The sequence below is a fragment of the Arabidopsis thaliana genome, chromosome 2 (genome assembly GCF_000001735.4).
Source record: "Arabidopsis thaliana chromosome 2, partial sequence".
In the NCBI taxonomy this organism is placed as follows: Eukaryota; Viridiplantae; Streptophyta; class Magnoliopsida; order Brassicales; family Brassicaceae; genus Arabidopsis; species Arabidopsis thaliana.
The window spans coordinates 3,829,922-3,854,080 of NC_003071.7; the positions used below are offsets into that span (position 1 = coordinate 3,829,922).

General features: G+C 38.7%; 6 pseudogenes across 6 annotated transcripts; 2 read left to right on the forward strand and 4 right to left on the reverse strand.

The window, feature by feature from the left end:
* Positions 1 to 629: 629 nt before the first annotated feature.
* On the forward strand, positions 630 to 1,139 carry AT2G10110 (annotated as a pseudogene; the record flags this gene model as incomplete). The annotated part of the gene is made up of 1 exon: positions 630 to 1,139.
* A 3,851-nt stretch (positions 1,140 to 4,990) lies between these two features.
* On the reverse strand, positions 4,991 to 5,934 carry AT2G10120 (annotated as a pseudogene; the record flags this gene model as incomplete). Its single annotated transcript has 1 exon — positions 4,991 to 5,934.
* A 270-nt stretch (positions 5,935 to 6,204) lies between these two features.
* AT2G10130 lies at positions 6,205 to 7,971 on the reverse strand (annotated as a pseudogene; the record flags this gene model as incomplete). The annotated part of the gene is made up of 1 exon: positions 6,205 to 7,971.
* Positions 7,972 to 8,500: 529 nt separating this feature from the next.
* AT2G10140 lies at positions 8,501 to 11,032 on the forward strand (annotated as a pseudogene; the record flags this gene model as incomplete). Its single annotated transcript has 1 exon — positions 8,501 to 11,032.
* A 1,854-nt stretch (positions 11,033 to 12,886) lies between these two features.
* On the reverse strand, positions 12,887 to 14,475 carry AT2G10150 (annotated as a pseudogene; the record flags this gene model as incomplete). Its single annotated transcript has 1 exon — positions 12,887 to 14,475.
* A 4,931-nt stretch (positions 14,476 to 19,406) lies between these two features.
* Positions 19,407 to 22,680, reverse strand: AT2G10160 (annotated as a pseudogene; the record flags this gene model as incomplete). The annotated part of the gene is made up of 1 exon: positions 19,407 to 22,680.
* Positions 22,681 to 24,159: the final 1,479 nt, after the last annotated feature.

Genomic DNA, 24,159 nt, shown 5'->3' on the forward strand with positions numbered 1-24,159 from the left:
ATTAAAATCTGAACCACCTTAAAGAGACCATCTTTGTCTCATAACCTGTCCTTAGCCAAATGAGTTCACTAGCGACGCATATCTTGATTCATGTTCATGAACTTAATGAATGTTAAAGGGATTGGTCGATCTTGACATATTGTGCAACTGAGTGTGAATTTGGATCATAACAGAGAATGGCTATAGTTTTTAAGTAGAAGTCGATCACCTCGCATCTTAGAACTGTTAGCTTATACATTAATCTTAATTGTCATATCTCATGCTTTGCTTGTGAGTCCCCGCTTTCAAAACTCACCTCTAGCTTGTTCTTAATTGTTTGCTTGAGGGCAAGCAAAGACTAAGTTTGGGGGAGTAGATAAGTGTGCAATTTACACGTTTTGAGCATCCATTTGTCATCACTTTGCATGTTTAGGATAGTTTTGCATGCATATTGCATATTTGTGTTGTTTTCAGGTGATTTGGAGCTGCTGGCGAGCTAATTGGAAGAGGTGGACCTGATCAAATCAACATACTCGACCACGAGCTTGAGTACCATCATCCTGGAGTTCCTAAAATACTCGGCCACAACTTCTACAGCAAATCACTCGACCGCGACACTCTATCCACCACTCGACCACGAGGTCGAGTAGATGACTTCACCACTTCACAACACCACTCGACCCCCTGGTCGAGTAGTTACCTTCACCGCTTCGATTCACCACTCGACTACATGGTCGAGTACCACCATCATCATTCACTCGACCAATCACTCTACCAACAGGTCAAGTATCACCATCATCATTCACTCGACCAATCACTCTACCAACAAGTGCAGTATCACCATCATCATTCACTCGACCAATCACTCTACCACCAAGTCGAGTTCCACCATCATCCACCATTCGACATCATACTCGACTGCCAGCTTAAGAGTCTTCTCGATTCCGCACTCAACCAGACAATCTAGCATAAGGAAGAAAAGAAGACTCCAGCAAATCACTCGACCAATCACTGGACCACCTAGGTCGAGTATCGTTCTTAATCCGTCCCAATACTGCGTCGTTTTGAGTATTAGGGTTTCAGAACATTTTGCTATAAGTAGCTTGTACTTTATATTTTCGAGAAAAAAGTTTTCTTCCGCAGACACTGTGTGTTATTGATATTTTGTAATCCAGATTTCTCTTAATTTATTCAGTATTTGCTTTCATTTTGTTTACTAAGTTGTTCATCCTGTTATCATCTTGCTATTACTCTGTTGCTATCATGTTTTCATTCTTACCATCGTTTATGCTTTCTACAATGATGTCTGATTAGTGACTAGGTTTCTGAGGATGGGTTAGAGTAGTTTAGAATTCTCAGTATGCTAGGTGGTTGAGTTTGATTTATAGATCCCTTCTACATTAGTTGTTCTTAATGCTTATTGCTTTCTGATCCACTGGAATTTGAGCCCAGCCATTTCCGCACCCAAAAGGTGTTAGATGAAATGTCTGAACCACTAATTCCAGAGATTTGTGGCTATGTACCAAGGTATTGGTTACATGGAGCGTTTTGGCTTTAACTTTTTGATTCGTAATGCCTGTTAGGTTAGCTCTCGTCAATGGTGATAGAGTTTGGGACGTGTTTAACTTGAGGGTCTCTGTTGCGGTGGCACTTAGATTTAGTTATCGAACTTGTTGTCTAGGGATAATTTATTGAGCATGTCAATCACTTGTAAACTGAGGAAACGAAACTACTCAATTACCCCATCCTCGGGAATTCCTCATCTAATTGATTTCTTTGTTTACTCTGCTATTATTTACTGCATCTTGCTGCTTGTTGTTTAGTTCTTGCATTTTATGCGTGTTACTCGACCTGATACTCGACCACCCAATTGTCTAGAAACAGTCTGTGCAATCGAGTATCCTTGTTATATTTTCTGTCTGTTACTCGATTTGTCACTCGACCAAATCCTGTGCTTGGTAACAAGCTGTGTTGGTCGAGTGTTTTAATGTTTCTGCTTGAATTTCTGTTTCCTGCATGTTCACTTAGGACTGCTAGAAACCCCAAAACCTGTTATTGCTCGGCTTGACTTTGTGAACTCTGATTGCATCTTGATTGCTAGCATCACACCCATTTGGATTGAGAACCTAAAATACTACAACGACATGATTGGTGTTTAGAATAATTGATTAAAAACTTATTATCAAATCTCTTGTGGTTATCGTGGTAAAAATGAAATCCAATAATTATTCTATAAAATAATATTTCGATATAAGATCGATACATTAAATTAAAACTCCAATAAATTAATTCAGAAAACAATAAACAGTTACAATAATTTAAAAAGGGATAATAGAACCCCATGTATATTACAAACATTTTATCCATAAAATATAACACTTTAAACACTAAAATAATTCGACATTTTTCGATATCTATAACCACTCAATCATCCTATACAAGATTTCCAAAAAGAAATGTTAATTACCAATATTCGACATAGCTTAGAGAATTTCACATATTCTCGATTTCTTACATACGATGAAACATAACGTACTTATTACAAATGATTTATACATCAATTGTAACGCATAAAAATATCAAAGTTATAACATATTTTGGTAGCGTTATCCATAACCACTCAATAATCCAAGTGTAATCATCAAAAAAAGATAAAAAGTTTCCAACATAATGATCGTATATAAACTTGCAAATTATATATGCGCATTTTTCAAGATCAAATCTTTAACATCAAAGAATAATTCTACAACATCATTCAACGAAACAATGCAAATAACTTTGTAATAACTATAACTTTGATCATCCTTTGAAGTATTTAAGTATTTTACATACAAATTTGTAATTTAAAGGGTTTACAAACGAAATAAAAAAACAAATAAAGATTTATAAACGAATTTGCAATTTTAAAGAGGTCTAAACAGAAGAAATATAAATAATAATGATATGGTTTAAAGTTTTTTTGTCCACACAATGAGTTGAATGTCAAGATTAAGCTAGTAGAGATTGATTGTAATAAGAAGTAAACAAAGTAAAAAGACAACGGATTGATTGGTTGTAAACGATAAAATAAAGAGGTAGGAACAAGGTATTCTCAGGAGACTATTGGTTAGTAGATCTAATGAAAGCTAGGTTGTTATCGAACCATTATTAAACACAAATTTTAATTATGGAATAACCGGTGGTGTTCTGCAAAACTTTTGTGCCTATAGCTAAGAATAACCGCAGAAGCCGAGAGATCTTTAACCTAAACATGCATTCTAAACGAGTTCAATTGTTCACCTTAGTATATAGGCCGATTCTTATTACACACCTATAAACCAGACTCATCAAATAATAGATCCAACTACATATACCTATGGTGGGTATATCTAGTGTCTGGATTCAAGATCTAGTTAATTACTCTAGATCTAGCATTAAGATTAATTCTACACATAATTTAGCAAGGGGGTGATCTACTAAACCATATGAATCCCTAATGAAAAACTCAATTCCTAACAAGAAACTACTCAGACAGATTGATTGAAACAAACAACATAAATGAATAAGAAAGCATAAACACAACAAATAAAATTAGGGAATGAAAGGATCTCTTCACTGTAATGAGAACTGAATGAATCTCTGAAGAACAACGGATGATTAGCTTATGTCTCTCTGAAAATAGGGATTAAAAACTTGATAAAAGGAACTTAGGTCTAAACAATGACCTTTAAAACTATATATAAACCCTATAAAACGTCCAGGGACTAATAATGCAAATAGGGAAGTCTTTTGGGGCAAATTTCCACTTTTGTAAACTTGAAAGCGTATTGGACTTTTCTGGGCCGAAACTGGTGTCGATCTCTGAATCTGAAATCTGAAATCATCCTTAGCTCCCTTTCCTTAGCTTTTGCTCCAAAATGTCTCCTCATCTCCATTGTTGTCCCACTGCATAGAATACCTGAAAAGACTCTAAAAAGACTCGAGAAATAACAAAAAGACTCAAAATCCTAAACCTAAAACATAGATAAAATCAATAAAAACAGGGTTATATCAACTCCCCCAGACTTAGCTTTTGCTTGCCCTCAAGCAAATCACAAAAACAGAACCCGTGGAAGAGGTTTTGAAAACAAAGGAACTTCCAACATTCTCTAGCCTATTGTCATGATCATCCAAACTAAGTCCAAATGCTTAACAAGTTTAATCAAATCCTAACCAACATGTACTTCTCTGCAAGCTTACACAACTTTCTAAATTCCATACCTAAGTTCCACAACTATATCCACCAGGGTTTCATCGTTGGGTCTCATCAAACAAGCTAACATTCAAGATCCTTCTATACTCATTCTTGTACTATACCATGATGAATCGACCATTCTTTATATATATATTTTTCATTGGTGTTTTTTCTCTCCCCAGACTTATTCGTTTTAGAGAGTAAACAAAGGAGAACTCGCATACTGGATCGACAACCTCGGTATTTTCCAACCTTTGCAATTGATCATTCCAAATAATGTATAATAATGGCGTCATAGGAAACATTCCTACCCCTATACACTATATGAAAATCCTGTCAATCTCTCATTTTCTATTTTTATAAGGGGAGAGACACATTCTTTTTATCACATTGGTCTCAATATCAGGTATGAACAAGGAGTCAAGATCTATGAATACTAACCGTTTGAATAGGTGAAAGAAAGAGCAGTAAGATTAGCTCCAGCCTTGGTGGTTATGTTGGAAACTAGGATATCCTCAAGTCTGTTTGTTTGCCATCTAGACTTTCCAATAGTCGGACTGAGTCGAACCTGTAGCACTCATCAACCAGACAATAATTAAGAGAAATATAGATCATGATTCCTAACTAAAATAAAGAAAAATGTATTTTTTTAAAAGAATGAAAGAAATGACTCAATAAACTGAAAAACGAAATAATAAGAATAAAAAATAAACGCATAATTAATAAGAACCTCCTCCAGACTTAAACGACATTGTCCCCAGTGGCATTCAAATCCGAAAAAGCGAGAAAAATAAATCAAAAATAAAAGAAAATAAAAGAAAGAAAAAGAAAAATCAAACCCGTGGGTTGCCTCCCACTAAGCGCTTGTTTAGAGTCAATAGCTTGACTTGGCGGAGTTCAGGATGTGGGTGGAGTGGTGGAAGACTTTTGCTGCCTCCTTGCCTTCCAAGGCGGTGTGTAAACAAATCCTGTCTGGGCAGCTGCAGGTGTTGATCAAAAATCATGGTGGTGTCGATCGACACTCTCCTCGTTTCCTGCAATATCAAAAGGAGAAACAAGCTTTCGAAGAATTCTAGGCTTGTTAACTTGTGAAGAAGACTTCAAAGAATCTAAAGAATTAATCAAAGGTAAAGCAGGAGAAGAGATAGAAGAGAACTTAGAACAAAGGTGCACAATGGGTGTAGGTTGTAGAGAGTTTGCAGAATCTTCTGTCTGTGAAACCTGAGGGTGTCAATCGACATGAGGGATGGTGTCGATCGACACCGATTCTCTGCAGTTCTCATTGGCGAGCTGAGCTGATGGGAGCATTGTGTGTAGCTTTGTTTGGGGATTCTGAGCAGTCTAAGGAGATGTGTCATGGCTGGAGGCAATGCTACTGATAGCCCTAGTGATCTCTGAACCATCCATACCAAATTCCATCTCCAAATCACAAATGTTAAGAGAGATCTTTCCTCTCTTCACATCAATCCTAGCACCAGCTGTAGTTAGGAAAGCTCGCCCAAGGATAAGAGGATCTTTAGGTTCCTTTCCATAATCCAAGACCACAAAATCAGCAGGGATTAAGGAATTACCAACCTTAACAGGAACATCCTCAAGGATTCCTTCAGGGATTTGTTTGGAACAATCCGCGAAGACGAGAGTGATTCTAGTCGGCGTGTAGTTAGTCATGCCTAATCTTTCAGCAGTGGTCTGATCAGGAGTGATAGTGCAACGTCCACTCTCTGTGCCTTCTCTTTCTTGGCCTTTGGTAGCATCTTTTTTTATTTTTTCTTATTTATTTTTTTTTAATTTTAAATTTCCATTAAAAAGTTACATGGCAACAGCCCAACAAGGCACACATGCACAAAAGAAAAAGAAAAATAAAAAAGGAAAGAAAACTTACAAGCCCAAAGGCCAACAAAGCACACAGGCCCAAAAACAAAGAAAGGAGGAAGCCTAGAACAGAAAGCAGCGGATGGCTTGAGACCGAAGAAAAAGCACCTGAAACAGAGAACGAAGAAGAAGAACCAAAACAGAGAAGCGGTGACTAATCAACTTTGGAACACAGCAAACCAAGTCATCAGAAGCGAGTCACCCACAAGACCCTGACCCATCCTCCTAGAAAGTGGATCAAGACGGGCCCTTACAATGAGCTGGATTTCCTTAATGAGCTGAGTATGATTCAAAAATGAGGATGTGTGAATCCGAGAGTTGCGCTCCCTCAACAACAGATAAATGGAAGCCTAAAAGAGGAGCTTGATTATAAGTGATAGGTTCTTTGACGTCGAAGCCGTCTTCAACCAGAGGAGAGAAGCCATGAAGGACGTTGGAGGAGATAGTCCAACACACCTAGTGAAATAAGTCCAGACAGCGCTGCTATACGGGTAGTTGAAGAAGAGGTGTTCTCTAGACTCATCCCCTGAGTTACAGAGCACACACACTGCAGGAATAGAGAAACCCCAACTTTTCAGCCTATCCCTTGTATGCAAACGGTTCCAAGCCACAACCCAAGAGATGAAAGCATGCTTGGGGACCCGATCCTTGAACCAAATTGATCTATGCCAATTAACCTGGACACCCGGAGGGTGAAGAGCCATCCAAGTCTTTGAAGCAGAGAACGAGTTTGAAGGAGCATGAGCATCGACTTTTCACAGATAAACATCATCTTTAGTACACTCAGCCATACTCCCCACAACCGGTAAGCAGGGCTTTAAAAGAAGAATGGAGGGGTTACGACTCCTACTAGCAGACAGCCATCAAACACCACCTCTTAAGCCATCTTTTACCTCCGTATTCAGAGGCAAACCAACTAAGATAGGTCCAGTAGGCCCCGTCAGATTAATGAGAAGACCAAGACTCGTTCAATTGTCTTGCCAGAAACTTGCAGTTTCACCTGAACCAACATCACACATCAAGAAGGGTCTCGCTAAAGGTGGTATCTTACAAAGCTTCCTCCAAATCTAACTACCAGAGGAAGACGGATTCAAATCCCAAAAGCATTTGTGTCTAATGAGATTAATTCTGACCCACGAAACCCACAAGGACCCTGCAGCTGTAAACAATAACCAAATGAGTTTGAGAGCCATAACCTTGTTCCAATCTATCAAACGTCGAAGACCCAACCCGCCACACTCCTTAGGGGAACAAACTGTTTCCCAAGCAATTTTTGCTCCTCAAACGGAGTTTGGAGCTGCTTTCCATAAAAAAGCATTACACATCTCCTCTAGCTTTGTGAGACATTGGGTAGGCAGCAGGAAGATCGAAACCCAAAAGTTAATTGTTGAATAAATTACAGACTTGAGTAACTGTAATCTGCCCGTAAAGGAAAGATGCCTAGTAGTTCAAGTAGAGAACTTAAATTTGATCCTATCCAAAAGAGGCTGATAATCATGTTTTTTTTCATCTTTTGGGCCATTAGGGGCACTCCTAAATATCTGACTGGGAGGGCTCCTTGTTTCATCCGAAAGGTAGCCGCTAAAGAAGAAGACCTGGCATAGTCTCCTCCATCTAGCATAAGAGCGGTTTTGGACTTGTTAATGCCTAGTCCAGACCCAAGCTTAAACGCCTCCAGAATGTTGAGAATCCCTGCAACTGGGCTCATGGACCCATCAAAGAAAACCAAAACGTCGTCTACAAAACTGAGATGAGTAATAAAGGGAGCCACACACCTGGGGTGAAGATTGAATAGGCCATTGATAGCACCCCTATCCAGTAATTTAGCAAGAATATCCATTACAAGCACGAACAGGTGAGATGACATTGTGATCTCCCTGTCTAATAACCTTTTTACTACAAGAAAACAGACAAATAACGACTACAAAAAGCGACAACAGATGTCGTCGTCATTTTTGGCGACTACTTGACGACAGTGTTACGACAACTATACGACAACCTGAACATTAGTAGTCAAATAGTCGTTATTTTACGACTAACTTCGTTAGTCGGCAACTACTCGTCTATTAACGACTATTTAACTATTATATTATTGAAGGGAGACGTTTGTCGTTACATAGTCGCCAATGCACGACTACAATTTCCGACTACGATAGTTAGTCGCCTGATTGGCGACTAAAATAATACACATTTCTGCAATCGTAAAATAGTCGCAACTTAGTCGCAGAGTAGTCGACTTAAGCAGTTGGAAAACGTTTTCGCATTGCCAAGTAGGTACACCTAATTTGTTTGTTGTAGTCGTAAATTAGTCATAAAAATTCGTATATATAATCAAAATTCAGGACACTCTTCTTTCACCAAGAAATCAAAACAACAATCAAAAGGAAAAAAAAAACGATTGAAACGAAAAAAAATAGAAATTTAGTTTATTCTATAATGGCGGAAAACTACAATTACAGCGGTAGTGGCAGTTTCTATCGAGATTGGATGTACAAGAGATTCGATGAAGTGACGGAGAATTTGTCAGCCGAATACGTCGCAGGAGTTGAGGAATTCATGACATTCGCTAATAGTCAGCCTATAGTACAGAGTAGTCGAGGTAAATTTCATTGTCCTTGTAGTGTATGCAAGAATGAAAAACACATCATCTCAGGTAGAAGAGTTAGTAGTCATTTGTTTAGTCAAGGATTTATGCCTGATTATTATGTTTGGTATAAGCATGCATGGAGAAGAATTGAATATGGATATCGGAACTAGTTATACGAATAGGACGTATTTTAGAGAGAATCATGAAGAAGTGGGTAATATTGTAGAAGATCCATATGTGGATATGGTGAACGATGCATTTAATTTTAACGTGGGTTATGATGATAACGTGGGGTATGATGATAACTATCATCATGATGGTAGTTATAAGAATGTAGAAGAGCCAGTCCGTAACCATTCAAATAAGTTCTACGACTTGTTAGAAGGTGCAAATAATACATTGTACGATTATTGTCGTGAAGGGCAGTCGCAGTTATCATTAGCATCTCGACTCATGCACAACAAAGCGGGGTATAATATGAGTGAAAAGTTGGTGGACTCCGTTTGCAAAATGTTTACAAATTTTTTACCATAAGGAAACCAGGCTACCACTTCACATTACCAGACCGAGAAGTTGATGCGCAATTTAGGACTTCCATATCATACGATTGATGTTTGCCAGAACAATTGTATGTTATTTTGGAAAGAAGACGAAAAAGAAGATCAATGTCGATTTTGTGGCGCACAAAGATGGAAGCCTAAGGACGACCGTCGAAGAACCAAAGTACCATATAGTCGTATGTGGTATCTACAAGACAGCTGCGGCTATGCGATGGCATGCTGAGCACCAATCAAAGGAGGGAGAAATGAATCATCCTTCAGATGCGGCAGAGTGGAGATATTTCCAAGAGTTACATACCTGGTTTGCTAAAGAACCCCGTAACGTTTATCTCGGGTTGTGTATTGATGGCTTTAATCCATTTGGCATATCTCGTAATCATTCATTGTGGCCTGTGATCCTAACTTCATATAATTTACCTCCTGGTATGTGCATGAATACAAAGTACTTATTTCTTACCATTCTGAATTCTGGACCAAATCATCCTCGAGCTAGTCTTGATGTCTTCCTCCAACCTCTTATTGAGGAGCTAAAAGAGTTGTGGTGTACTGGAGTCGATACGTACGATGTTTCATTAAGTCAGAATTTTAATCTAAAAGCAGTACTACTGTGGGCGATAAGCGACTTTCCGGCGTATAGCATGTTATCGGGATGGACTACTCATGGTAAATTGTCTTGTCCAGTTTGCATGGAAAGTACAAAGTCTTTTTATCTACCCAATGGACGGAAGACATGCTGGTTTGATTGTCACCGTAGATTTCTTCCTCATAGTCATCCATCTCGTAGGAACAAAAAAGACTTTCTCAAAGGAAGAGACGCTTCTAGAGAGTATCCACCCGGATCTTTGACAGGGGAGCAAGTTTATTACGAGCGGTTGGCTAGTGTAAATCCACCCAAAACGAAAGATGTTGGTGGGAACGGTCATGAAAAGAAGATGCGAGGCTATGGGAAGGAACATAATTGGGACAAAGAAAGCATATTGTAGGAGTTGTCTTACTGGAAGGACCTCAATCTTCGACAAAATATTGATGTTATGCATACAGAGAAGAATTTTCTTAACAACATCATGAACACTCTCTTGAGTGTTCAAGGTAAATCAAAAGACAATATCATGTCAAGATTGGATATTGAGAAATTTTGTTCTCGGCCAGGCTTACATATTGATAGTACGGGTAAAACTCCTTTTCCAGCGTATACATTGATAGAAGAAGGGAAACAGAGTTTATTTCAATTTGTGAAACATGATGTTAGATTTCCAGATGGTCATTCTTCAGATTTGGCTAGTTGTGTAGATTTGGAGAATGGTAAGTTTTCAGGCATGAAGAGTCATGATTGTCATGTTTTTATGGAGCGACTACTTCCATTTATCTTTGCTGAACTTCTTGACCGGAATGTCCACCTTGCATTATCAGGTACAATACTAACATGTTTTTATGTAATTATTTAACTTGCACATATATTTTAGGAATTGGAGCATTTTTCCGGGACCTATGTTCGAGAACTTTACAGATAAGTCGCGTTCAAATTCTCAAACAGAACATAGTTTTAATCATCTGTAACTTGGAAAAGATCTTTCCACCATCATTTTTGATGTTATGGAACATTTACCTATCCATCTCCCATACGAAGCTGAATTGGGTGGCCCTGTCCAATATAGGTGGATATATCCATTTGAGAGGTTTTTCAAAAAGTTGAAAGGAAAAGCAAAGAACAAAAGATATGCTGCAGGTTCAATTGTTGAGTCATATATCAATGACGAGATTGCTTATTTTTCAGAGCACTACTTTGCCGATCATATACAAACAAAATCAAGGTAAATACCTTTATTTATTTAACAATTTGCTATACTACTTCGATCTTAATTAAATTATATGTATCAGGTTAACAAGATTCGATGAAGGTGAAGTTCCTGTATATCATGTCCCTGGAGTACCTAACATATTTATGCAGGTCGGCCGTCCAAGTGGTTCAATGCATGTAGAATGGCTTTTAGAGAAAGATTACCAAAATGCACATGCATATATTTTAGGAAATTGTGACTATTTTAAACCATTTGAGAGGTATTTTTAATCACTTTGATTTATTCATAGGTAAGATCACTTTGATTTATTTGTCTTTTTTTGTTGAGACTGTATGTTCGAGAATTATCTTTCTGCGAAATATCCATCCTTGGCCGAAAAAGAACTCTACGTCAGAAGAGCTGAAGAATATCATCTATGGGTTAAAGAATATGCAAGTCTACATTAATTTTGGTTCATGTAACTATTTGTCTGTTTTCTTGTAGCTAGTGAATATGTAAGTCTACATTAATTTTGGTTCATGTAACTATTTGTCTGTTTTCTTGTAGCTAGTGAATATGTAAATCTACATTAATTTTGGTTCATGTAACTATTTGTCTGTTTTCTTGTAGCTAGTGAATATGTAAGTCTACATTAATTTTGGTTCATTCCGGGACCTATGTCCGAGAACTTTACAGACACACTAGATGATTATACAGCCATCTTTCTCGAGGTAAGATGTTGTAGTCTAATTATGACTTTAAGAGTCCAATTAATATTCTGTCACTAATGAGCTTCTCCTCTATTTCTTGCAGTCCACAGAAAGGGATTCAAGAGGCAATCCTTATGGACTTGGATGTCTAAAAGACACTCTAGGCAGTGCCAACCGCCAACACTCCGGTTCCTCATCATCCTTTCAAGCCCTAGAAGAATGGCTGCAGAAAGCTCAAAGGAAAATAGAAGAGCAGGCTGCATATAATGAGAAGAGAGATGCTGAGATGCCCGAGAAGCTGAGTCAGCCCGAGTCACAGCTGAGCAAAATGACAAGCTCGAGCAATTGTCTTTAGTCGAGAAGTATCTCCGCCAAACCGATCCGCAGTTCTTGGACTTCATGGCCACTCACTCTACCACAACCACAGAACGTCTACCAAGTCCTCCACCTAATGATCCTTAGATTATCTTTGCCCAAACACTACTTGAACTTATGTTTATTTGAATAAGTTGTTTGTGTAATAAATAAGATAATTGTATGTGTATTTGAACTTGATTTTCTATATATACAAGTATGTCTTTTCATCTTTTATAGCATTTCAAATAAAAAACGAGAACAAACCATAACTTTAAACAACAAACAAGAAACCCAACAATCGATGACCAAATTCTTATTCGGACAAAACCAGTAGTCGCACAATAGTCGTATTTAGGTAGCAAATTAGACGTAAAATAGTCGTATAATAGTCACAACAGTTACCGATTATTATCAGACTAACCAACCTAGTCACAATATAATAGTCCATTAGACGTATAATAGTCGTAAAACATTATACGACTATTATATGACAACGAGAATTATTTCCTTACATTGATCGAATTAGTCGTCCAGTAGTCGTCAAATCGTCATAAACACTTATACGACTATTATACGACTACGTGTTTCACACGCTCTGTACAGGACAATGAATCGTGCAATGGTCGTTAAATAGTCGCCAATCTTATACGACTATACAACGACGATTTTGTACTGATTGGGTTTTTGTCGTAATATAGTCGTCGATCAACGACTAATTCACGACTACCTTACTCAGCGACTATGTAATAATGACTAGCATCTTTAGTCGCCGATTAGTCGTATTATCATTTTTTACGACTACTATGCGACTGCTGTGTAAGTCGTTTATCACCTGTTTTCCTGTAGTGTTTCCCTTGGAAGAACCCAATTAGCTCCTCCCTGAAAGCAATACTATATGATGGAGTTTGGACGCAAACCTTAATCCAACTGATGAAGGCAGCATGTAAGTCCAAAGCAATAAGAATGTTGATGAGGAATTCCCAATTGACATTGTCAAAGGCTTTAGAGAGATCAATTTGCAAACAGCCACAGGTAACTTTCCCATCTGCCTGAAAGTTCTCAACCAACTCTGAGGCTAGTAAAACATTTTCACATAAAAGACGACCTTTGATAAAACCAACCTGATTCCCCTAGACTGCTTGAGAAATGAAGAGCTTTAACCTCTTGGAAATCAGTCTAGTAATTACCTTGTAGATTGTTTTACAACAAGAAACAGGGCGAAACTTTGAGAGCACATCAGCACCAATTTCCTTAGGAATAGGAGTGATAGCCGTGGTATTAAACTTTTTGAGAAGGTGCCCTGTAGTAAAGAACTCTCTAATTGCCGCAACAGTGCTTTCCTTCACTACTGACCAAGAATCCCAATAGAACTCAGCCGGGAACCCATCCGGACCAGGAGCCTTGTTTTTAGGCATAGAGAAAAGGGTCTGAGTGATTTCCTCGTCTGATGGAATGGCAATGAGCTTTTCAGCAAGAGTAGAGTCACACTAAAAGGGGTAAATTTCCCAGAGAGTCTCCACCGAGTAAGGGGTAGAAGTTGAGCTCTCCGTTCCCAAAAGATGGGTGTAATAAGTCACAATCATGTCCTTAACATGGTCAACATTTTCCACTCTCAACCCATCTTCCCTCCTAAGATAACGAATGATGTTTCTAGCTTGGTGAGGAAGGACAACTCTATGGAAGAACTGGGTGTTGGCATCCCCTTCTTCGAGCCACTTAATTCTGGACTTTTGTCTGAAAAAAAGACTCCAATACCTTAGCAAAAAAATTCCAGTTTTTCCTCGCAACGTGCTCAGCCCTGAAGAGCGAATCAACCGGAGCAAACAACAACTAGGACTGAATCTCTTCCAATTTAGCAAGGGCCTCTGTCGTTCTCTATTGTAAGTTACTGAAACCTTCCCTCTTCAAAACCCGATAAGCTTTCTTTGCAACCTTAAGATGTTCCCCAAGAGAAAACATGTAAGAGCCAACTGTAATCTCACCTACCCATGCAGCCAAAATACGAGAAAAAAACTGAGAGTGGATAGACAGAAAGGAGAAGTACTTAAAGGATTTTTTTATCTTTCCGGCTGGACTTCGATAGAATGATACAAGGACCATGGTCAGAGTCCCCCGGAGGGTCAAACACTGCCATAGAACTATGGTAGGAGGCCAGCCACAGGTCATTCACAATTGCTCTCTCGAGTTTCCTGATAATAGGATTCTCGGCTTGATGATTGAACCACGTGTAAAACACCCTTTTGCTTGGAAGATCAATCAACTGAGTAATGCTCACCTATGGAAGCAATCTGATTGAAATCTCCTGCCGCAATCAAGGAGAATTACTAAGCGGAGACGAAATGGCAAGAGTGCACAAATCAGACCAGAGCTCTCTTCTTTCCACCTCACAGTTGCGACCATACACGAACATAACACCAAAAGTCTGATTAATATTGGGAAGCTTTATAGCGCACTAAAGGGGAAGCAGCAAAGCAGTTTACTCGGCCCTTTACTCTATCAACACCAGAGGGGAAGCAGCAAAGCAGTTTACTCGACCAGTCACTCTATCAAGGCAGCTACAGAGGAAGCAACAGACAACCACTCGACCCCCTACTCGATTCTCTACTCGACCAGTTACTCGATCAAGGGCAACATACTCTACAAGACTTGTTGATCGTTCAAAGCGTCTTCTGATCCTCCTCATTCCCCACTCAACCAGACATCTGAGCATAAGAATAGGAGAGGAAGAAGCAACTACTCGACCAATTGATCACTCAGAGCATGGAGGCAAAGGCGCAGACTTTGCAACACCCTCTTTACTCGATCCCCAAGATCGAGCATCCATCCAAACCGCCTCAAGTCTCTTATCTTCTAGTGAATCTAGGGTTTTTGAGATTTTAGTAGAAATAGGTTCTTTGGGGTTTGTCCAAAGGATCAAGCTTTTATCTCTTAGTTTTTCTTTGTGTTTCTGAATCTTGAAACCTTAATTACTCTTAATCTATTTTGTTTTTGCATTTAGTTCTTTGAGTAAAGTTGTTTAGCTTGTTTAGATCTATATTTTGATATGATTTCAGTAATTTCTGGGTTTGTGTTCTTAGTTATGTTACTTGAGTAGTGATTAGTGTTCTTGAGGATGGATTAGATTAGGGTAATATCTAGGTTAGTCAGGTTGTTAAGATTAGGTTAGATCCCTTCTGGATTCGTTGGCCCCTATGCGGTTTTCGTTGGCTAATGTAGAAATTTGACCATAGGTATCCAACGTTCAAAAGACGTTCAAATGGATGCCTAATCTACGAATTCCAGAGATTTGTAGACTTTAGACCTAGAGATTGGTTAGACTGCTTATTGACTTTGGTAGTTGATATAGCTCAAATTGCCTTAAGCTTACTCCCTCAATTAAGAGATCGTCGTTAGCACTTAAGGGTCGAATTCCACTGAGCTCTCGATGTTCACACAATAGACTTATGATATTGTTTAATAAGCTAAATGAAGTAATTGAATATTAAAGGCAAATAAGCAAGTAAATGAGTTGTAGATTCAAGTGATTAAAGCGTCAGGTCTAAGGAATTATCTCGGGAGATAGATAAATTGTAGATCTAGATAATATCAGGATTGTTATCGCACCGTTCTCATACTCAAACTATAATTCTAGAGTAATCAGTGGCGTTCCGCAAAACTCTCTATACTTACAACTAAGATAACCGGAGAAGCCGAGAAATCCTATGCTAAAGCATGCATTGTTAATAAGCTTGAATAGTTCACCTAGTATCTAAACCAGAGCCCTTCTATGAACCTACCTGTTTTTTCTTAAATGCCTAGGCTCATCTATGATGGTTCAAATAACAAATACCTATGGCGGGAATACCTATTATCTAATATCAAGTTCTAGGTGATCAATCTAAAACTAGCATTAAGAATAATCAAGATGAAGAACTATAAGAATAATCCTAAGGGGTTTTCGATCTACTAATCCATCTAAATCCCTATTGAGACTCCGTAGACCCAACAAGGTGATTACTCAAACATTACAATAGAAACACAAATCATAATCTGAATAGTTTTCATTGATGAATTAAGAATAATAGCAAAGGAGTTCAGAATCCTCTCTTTTTAGGGATTGGATTCTTTTCTCTAAAGTGTAACAAAAGCTCAAGAACAAAAACTAGGTCTAACAATGACCAAACTATTAGGTATTTAACTCTAAAAACGTGCAGGGACTATTTTGAAAATAAGGAAAACTTCAGGGCTTCTCAAAGACTTGGTGTAAAATGAATATTCTCCTGGCAGCGACAAGAGTGTCGATCGACACAGGTGTGGTGTCGATCGACACCAGCTTCTGAAAGACGTCCTTCAAGATCTTTATTGCTGAAAAGCTTCCAAAATTCCTTATTGTGCTCCATGTTTCCCAGATGTGTGAGTGTACCTGGAATGACTTAAATCGTACGAAAAAGACTAGAGAGATCTCTAAAAATTATTCTGAAACTGTGTTAGAAATCAGTAAAAACCGGGACATATCAATTCCCCTAAACTGTGTTAGAAAGGTTGAATCTGCGAAAGAGGTTTGAAAAACATAGAAACTCCCAATCTCTCTGGTTTATTACCTTGATCATACAAACCAAATCCATGAAATAAACAGTTCTAATCAAATCCTGACCACCATGTAATTCTCTGCTAGCCCACACAACATCCTAAATTCCATACCAAAGCACTCAACTATATCAACTAGGCTATCATCGCTGGGTCTCATCAATCAAGTGAATGCTTAAGAACCTTCTAGACTCATTCCTGAACTATACCATGGTAAATCGACCATTCTTTTATTTTTTTCTTTGGTGTTCTTTCTCTCCCCCAAACTTATTCTTCTTAGAGACTAAACAAAGGGGAACTCGCATACTGGATCGACACCCTCGGCATTTTCCAACTTTTGTAATTGATCGTTCCAAATAATGTATAATAATGGGGTCATACGAAACATTCCTACCCCTATACACTATCTGAAAGTCTTCTCAATCTTTCTTTATTTATTATCTTCTTTTTCTTTTTTTTGGGGAGTGGAACACTTTCTTTTTAACATATTAGTCGATCTATCGGGTACGAACAAGGAGTCAAGTCCTATGAGCACTAATCGTTTTGATGAGGTAAAAGGAAGAGCCGTGAGATTAGCTCCAGCTTTTGTGGATTATGTTGGGAATGGATGTCCTTAAGTTTGTTGATTGGCCTTCTGGGATTTTCATTAGTCGGATTGATTTGAATCTGCAGTACTTAAACAATCCAGGGAATAAACTCGAGAGATAGATCATAATTTCAGACAAAAGTTTTGACTCAATAAAATGACTATCTAAGTTAAAATGACACAACTGACTCATAAGAAAAGAAAAGATGAAGTTAGTAACTGACTCCCCCAGACTTAGGTAACATTGTCCCCAGAGTTATTAAGCTAGAGGAATCGAAAGAGAAATAGTCAAAAGTTAAAAAGTCAGTAAATGTGAGTTGCCACCTGAGAGTGGTGTCGATCGATACCATGATGGTGTCGATCGACACTCTGGTCATTTCACATTGCTTTGTGAATTCTGCTCATTGTTGTAGAGCCTTGGTTAGTGTTTTCACATGGATCCTCCAGTTAGACTGTTAAATCACTAAAACACACATCAATAGTTCCAACAAAGCATAAGAAAATAAGTGCAACAAGTTTTAAAACAAATAACCAATAGTCTGAAATAAAGCAGAAACAAAGTTAGAAAATAAAACACGATAAGGAGGGTGGCTAGTCCTCATGCTCTGAGCCGGAGGTGGGTGTGGGAGAGCGACGACGACGACGACTGGGGGCAACACAACCGCAGCGAGAAAGTGTAGCTATGGCGTTCCAGACGGTCTTGAAGCTGTCAACGACGTACTGCTGAAAGACCTGTGGCTCCATCGGGATGGGTGGAGGAACCAAGTGATGAGCGAACACAGCACCAAAGTTGACATTACGGTCAACTTGCTCAAATCCAAGGCTTTCAGGAAAGAAGTCATGAAGAGCGTGATAGAGCAGTAACAACTCAGAGAGTCTCATCTTGCCAGGCTTCATCTTGCACAACAGTGTGCTACTAATCAGCCTAACCAAATACCGTAGAACAGGGTGGCGGATCTCTGAGTGAACTGCGTCCTTGGAATCATAAATTTCATTACCAAAACTGCTCTAGAAAATCTGAGAATCCTTAAACTGACCAGGCAGGGAAACTCCATTGAGATCATTGTCAAACCCATATATGTCACCCAAATCTCGCAGTGGTAAACTGTATCTGACACCGCAAATGAAGAAGATAAGAGCTCCTTCCTGACCGTTGCGTTTCCTGTCATGCAAATAAGAAACCCTAACAGAGGCCATGATACAGATCGTACTGCCTACAACAGATGGTTCCCAAACTTACGTCATCTAGCAGCCCTAAAACTGATTTCTCTATCTGCAAACGCTGCATCAAACCGAAATCCGCAAATCGAGTAGGCAAAATTTATACATTCATCCAGGCATTATAGAATAGAGTATCATAATCATCCCAATCTGGAGAAAAGGGCGATTGATATAGTCACCTTTAGTGAATTCCTTGTTGATATCTTTCTCCCAACCCCTTTGAGAAGGAATTCTCTCTTTTGGATGCTTTGGCCATGGAAATCGATGAATAGGAGGTTGAGGGGCTGCAGCTTCGGATTCCGGTTGAGAAGGGCTGCGACCGACGGCGGTGGAGAAGCGTCGGCGGTGTGGAGGGACGGTGGAGGAGGAGGAAGGTCCGACGCTCTTCCTAGCCTTCTTTTTCTGGCCTGTCATCTTGTAGATCGATGGAATTGATACTTGGGGAAGATAGAGGGTGAGATTCTATTGAGTTTAGAGCCTGAAATCACGAGAAATGGTGAAGAATCGAAGGATCTATGGAGGTTTTAGTGAATTCGGCGGTTTTGAGAAAAATGAAATGAAGAAGATGAAGTTTTAGGTTAAAACGACTTACCTGAAAAATGAGGGTGTCTATCGACACCATCGCGTTTTTGGTCGACACGCTTTTTTTATTTTTTTTTAATCTGAATATTTCTATAAAATAAAAAAAATCCTAAGTTAGAAATCAAATGAATGAAATGAATAAAAGGAGAAATACTTACCAGTGGGTTGCCTCCCACTAAGCGCTTGTTTATAGTCAATAGCTTGACATTGCAGTTGCTTAATTAACAGGTGGGTCCTGAAGATCCAAAGGCTTTTCTACTGGAATCTCTGTCCATTCACAGCAAATGGTTTGCCATTGTTATTTTTGAGAATGATTGTTCCATATGACCTAACCGAGTGAACTGTGAGGGGACCTGTCCAACGAGAAGACAATTTGCCAGGAAATAATGTCAATTTAGAATCATAAAGAAGTACCTGGTCATTAGGCTCAAAGGTCCGAGTAAGGATCTTCTTGTCGTGGTAGCCTTTTGTTCGTTCCTTGTAGAGCTTCGAGTTGTCATAAGCGTGAATTCGTATTTCATCAAGCTCATTCAGCTGATTTGATGTCGAAATTCATCATCTTGACTGCCCAAGCTGCTTGCTCTAATTCCACTGGAAGATGACAAGCTTTACCATATAGAAGATGAAAAGGTGTGCTTCCAAGCGGAGTTTTGAAAGCTGTCCTGTAGGCCCACAGTGCATCATCTAACTTGTAGGATCACTCCTTTTTCGCTTTACCCACTGTTTTCTCAAGAATCTCTTTGATTTGCCTGTTAGAAACTACAACTTGGCCGCTTGTTTGTGGATGGTAGGGGGTAGCAACCCGATGCTAGACTCCATACTGTAAAAGCAATTTCGCAAGAATCTTGTTAATGAAATGCTTACCTCCATCACTAATGACTATGCGTGGAACTCCAAAACGAGGGAAGATGATAGATTTGAAGAGTTTCATGACAACCGTTGAATCGTTCTTCGGACTAGCTATAGCTTTCTACCCATTTGGAGACATAATCCACAGCTACTAGGATGTAGAGATTCTTGTTGGAAGGTGGGAATGGTCCCATGAAATCTATACCCCAACAATCGAATACTTCGACTTCGAGTATAAATTTCTGAGGCATCTCATTACGCTTGGTGATCTTTCCCCTTCTCTGACAAGGGTCCTATTGTGACCAGAGTATCCCGAAACATTGTAGGCCACCAAAAGCCTGCTTGAAGAACTTTGGATACTGTTTTGAAAGTTGCAAAATGACCACCATAGCTAGAGCTGTGACAATACGATAGTATATCAGGGACCTCTGTTGCAGCAATGCATCTCCTGTAAATTCCATCAGAACAATGCTTATATAGATAAGGCTCATCCCAATGATATCGCCTAATCTCTCGTAGGAATCTATTCTTGTTGTAATCTGTAAAATTATCAGGCTGCACATCTGCAGCTAGGTAATTAACAATGTCAGCATACCATGGGTAATCTTTCTCGACCGTTGTGACGGTGCAATTCTCGGTTGGTGACCAATTTCTTGTCGATTTAGAAGGGTGTCGATCGACAGGTGCAAGGGTGTCGATCGACACCATCGCGCAACTACAAATATCAACTTCCTCTGAAATATGAGTGTCGATCGTCATAATGGGTGTGTCGTTCGACACTGAAGCACGATCCTGCAACCTGTCACGTTTGTAGTCATCGTCTTCAGCTGTATCAATCATGTATATGTTCTCTTCAGGCAAGAAATCATTTATAGGGACATCATCATCGATCCTAATGCGTGACAAATGATCAGATACACCATTCTCAACTCTTTTCTTATCTCTAACTTCTATGTCAAATTCTTGAAGAAGCAAAATCCATCTCAAAAGTCTTGGCTTAGCATCCTTGTTTTGCATCAAATACTTCAAGGCAGCATGATCTGTGTGAACAATAACCTTGGATCCAACGAGATAAGATCTGAATTTTTCGAAAGCAAACACCACAGCTAACAACTCTTTCTCTGTAGTTGTATAATTCCTTTGAGCATCATCAAGAGTTCTACTTTCATAGTAGATTGCATGAAGTTTCTTATCCTTCCTCTGTCCTAGAATAGCTCCAACTGCAAAATCACTTGCATCACACATTACCTCAAAAGGTAAATCCCAATCTGGTGGCTGAACAATTGGTGTGTTGATCAAGGCCTGTTTTATCTGCTGAAATGCATCATGACACTTCTGTGTAAACTCGAATTTGACTTCTTTACAGAGTAAAGCAGTCAATGGTCTTGCGATTCTGCTGAAGTCTTTGATGAATCTCCTATAAAAACCAGCATGTCCAAGGAAATTCCTCACTGCTTTGACATTATCCAGCGCTTGAAGACTCGTCATGACCTCAATCTTAGCTCTATCAACTTCTATACCATGCTCAGAAATCATGTGTCCTAGAACTATTCCATCCTGTACCATGAAGTGACATTTCTCCCAAATCAAAACTAGATGTTTCTCCTCACATCTTGCTAACACTTTGCAGAGATTCTCTAAACAATCCTCAAATGATGATCCATAAACTGAAAAGTCATCCATGAAAACCTCCATGATATCCTCGATCATATCTGTGAAGATAGACATCATTCCTCTCTGAAATGTCGCAGGAGCATTACAAAGACCGAAGGGCATTCTCCGATAAACAAATGTACCATAGGGGCAGGTGAAAGTCGTTTTCTCCTGGTCATCTGGATGAATCGGGATTTGAAAGAATCCGGAGTATCCATCAAGGAAGCAATAGTACTTATGATTTGCTAACCTCTCCAACATCTGACCAATAAATGGTAAGGCGAAATGGTCTTTCCTGGTAGCAGCATTCAGCTTTCTGTAATCAATGCACATCCGATGTCATGTGATTGTCCGAGTAGGAATTAGCTCGTCTTTCTCATTCTTGACTACTGTGACACCTCCCTTTTTAGAAACCACATGAACTGGACTAACCCAACTCCTATCTGAGATTGGATAGATAATCCCTGCTTCCAACAGTTTCATAATCTCTTTCGTGACCATTTCTTTCAGATTCGGATTCAACCTTCTCTTATGTTCGACTGAAGACTTAGACTCATCCTCAAGGTGAATCCTATGCATGCATACATCTTGGGATATACCTGCAATGTCATCAAGAGAGTAGCCAAGAGCTTTGCAATGATTGCGCAGCTTGCTTAGGAATAAGGTGAGCTCTGCGGGATTAAGAGAAACATTCACAATAACAAGATAAGTAGAATTTTCACTAAGAAAAGCGTACCTTAGCCCTGCTGGAAGTGGTTTCAATTCGATTTTAGGAGCTTTGGCTGGATCCCAATCTGAAGTAGGAGTCGGCGTTGAAGTCAAAGATGGAAGAGCTTCTTCAACTGTAAGTTGCATCACATGTTCGGTCTCATCTAGCAGCTTAGTATATGTTGAAGTTTCACAGTCCAAATCTGCACTATCCTCTATGGAAGAGACCAAAACTCGCACTAGTGGTTTTTTTAATTCCATCTCTCAAATACTATCTGAAACTGAGGAGGTGAAAGGATCTGTTAAGAAGGTTTTCCCTTCTATGATCGGTTTCTTGACCAAAGTGTTCATATCGAATTGCATAGTTAGATCACCAACATTCAGCCCTATGCTCCCTTGTCGAACATCTATGATTGCTCCAGCTGTGTGCAACAAGGATCTCCCTAGGATTAATGGATCCTTAGAGCAGGTCCATTGGGAGGGCCTTAACAGATCCTTAACCAAAATCTTTGAGTAATTTTGAGAAAAAATAAATAAAAATTTTGATTAAATGTTAGGATCGCACCTAATTTTAGGATTTTTGATGATGTTAAGGATCGGATACGTGGCATGTTTTCATTGGTTGAGCTTTTTTGACAAAACAAGTTTTTTTCTTCTTTGCCTTTTTTTTTCATTTATCGATTTCTCTCTCTCTCTTGAACTCGGCTGTGCAATTGAACGATTGATTATCGCCGGAAGATCTTCATGCTTTTATATGATCAAATCGGAAGAGATTATCGCCCGGAAGTCGTCTCTAATCCACTGTGCTCATCATCTCAACCGACGGTGCTCAACGTCGACGAGTTTGGTGAACCTAATCGGAGAGGATTGTGAATCATATCGGAGTCTTGTTTGAAACCATGGTCCAGTCTCATGATAAAGGTATGATTCTATCTTTAAGTTTGTGTATGATTCTATCTTTAATTTGGGTTGGTAGATGTTATTGAAATTAGAGTTTCGTGAATTGGGAATTCAAGCAAAATAAATTAGGGCTATTTGATGTAAACGAATTAGGGTTTGTAAGAATGCATAATCAGTCTCTTTCTTGGTTATTAGTGATGATTGAAGACGATTTATAGGCTGTAGATTGTTTGTTCACACTCGATTATGAGATCAATTTTTTATATGTTTTGTATGTAGAATGTATTTGTCATATGTCTATCAATTGAAATCTCTGAATATTATGTCTATGAATTGTAGTTCGTACATCTGAATTTGAGATGTGTTTGGATTGTTTTTATTTGAATTAATTGTTAAGGTTTTTTATGTTCCTGTTTCTTTATAGTGAATGAATTATTTTTATCTTGGTTTGGTCACACCGCATTCTTTACTTGGTATGAAATCAGGCTCATCTTGGTTTGACGTGTGAGATTGTCAAGGTATGAAATGCATAATTTAAATTTACATGCTTCAGCTTTATGTACTTTTTTTTTCCAGGTCATATGTGCTCTGATTCTCATCTTTTTCACAACATTCTTTACTTTCATAATACTAAGGTAACTTTTATTTTCCTTGTTCAGATAGTCTTGTTTTTGATAGAATTCTTTCAGTTTTGAGTTTTTGAATTAGAGAATGCTTTGGATTATGGAATGCTTTGTATTTACATGTTTTTTTCTTTTAGCTGTAGGTCGTCGACGACAACACTTATAGAAGACCAACATTATCTCTTTTGGTTTGTCATTGCAAATGTATTTTGATTTGAGAGCACATAACAATATTCGGACAACAACTTCTATGCAAATGAATTATTGTCTTTCATTTTTTTTTAGAAACCTACTTTTAGAACTTACCATTGGACAAGAAAAAAGTTTAGGATTGTACAAAAATTCTAAACTTCAAATTTTTCAAAATTTATTACTAAAAAAATATAAGGATTCCATTATTAGGACTCCTTGATGG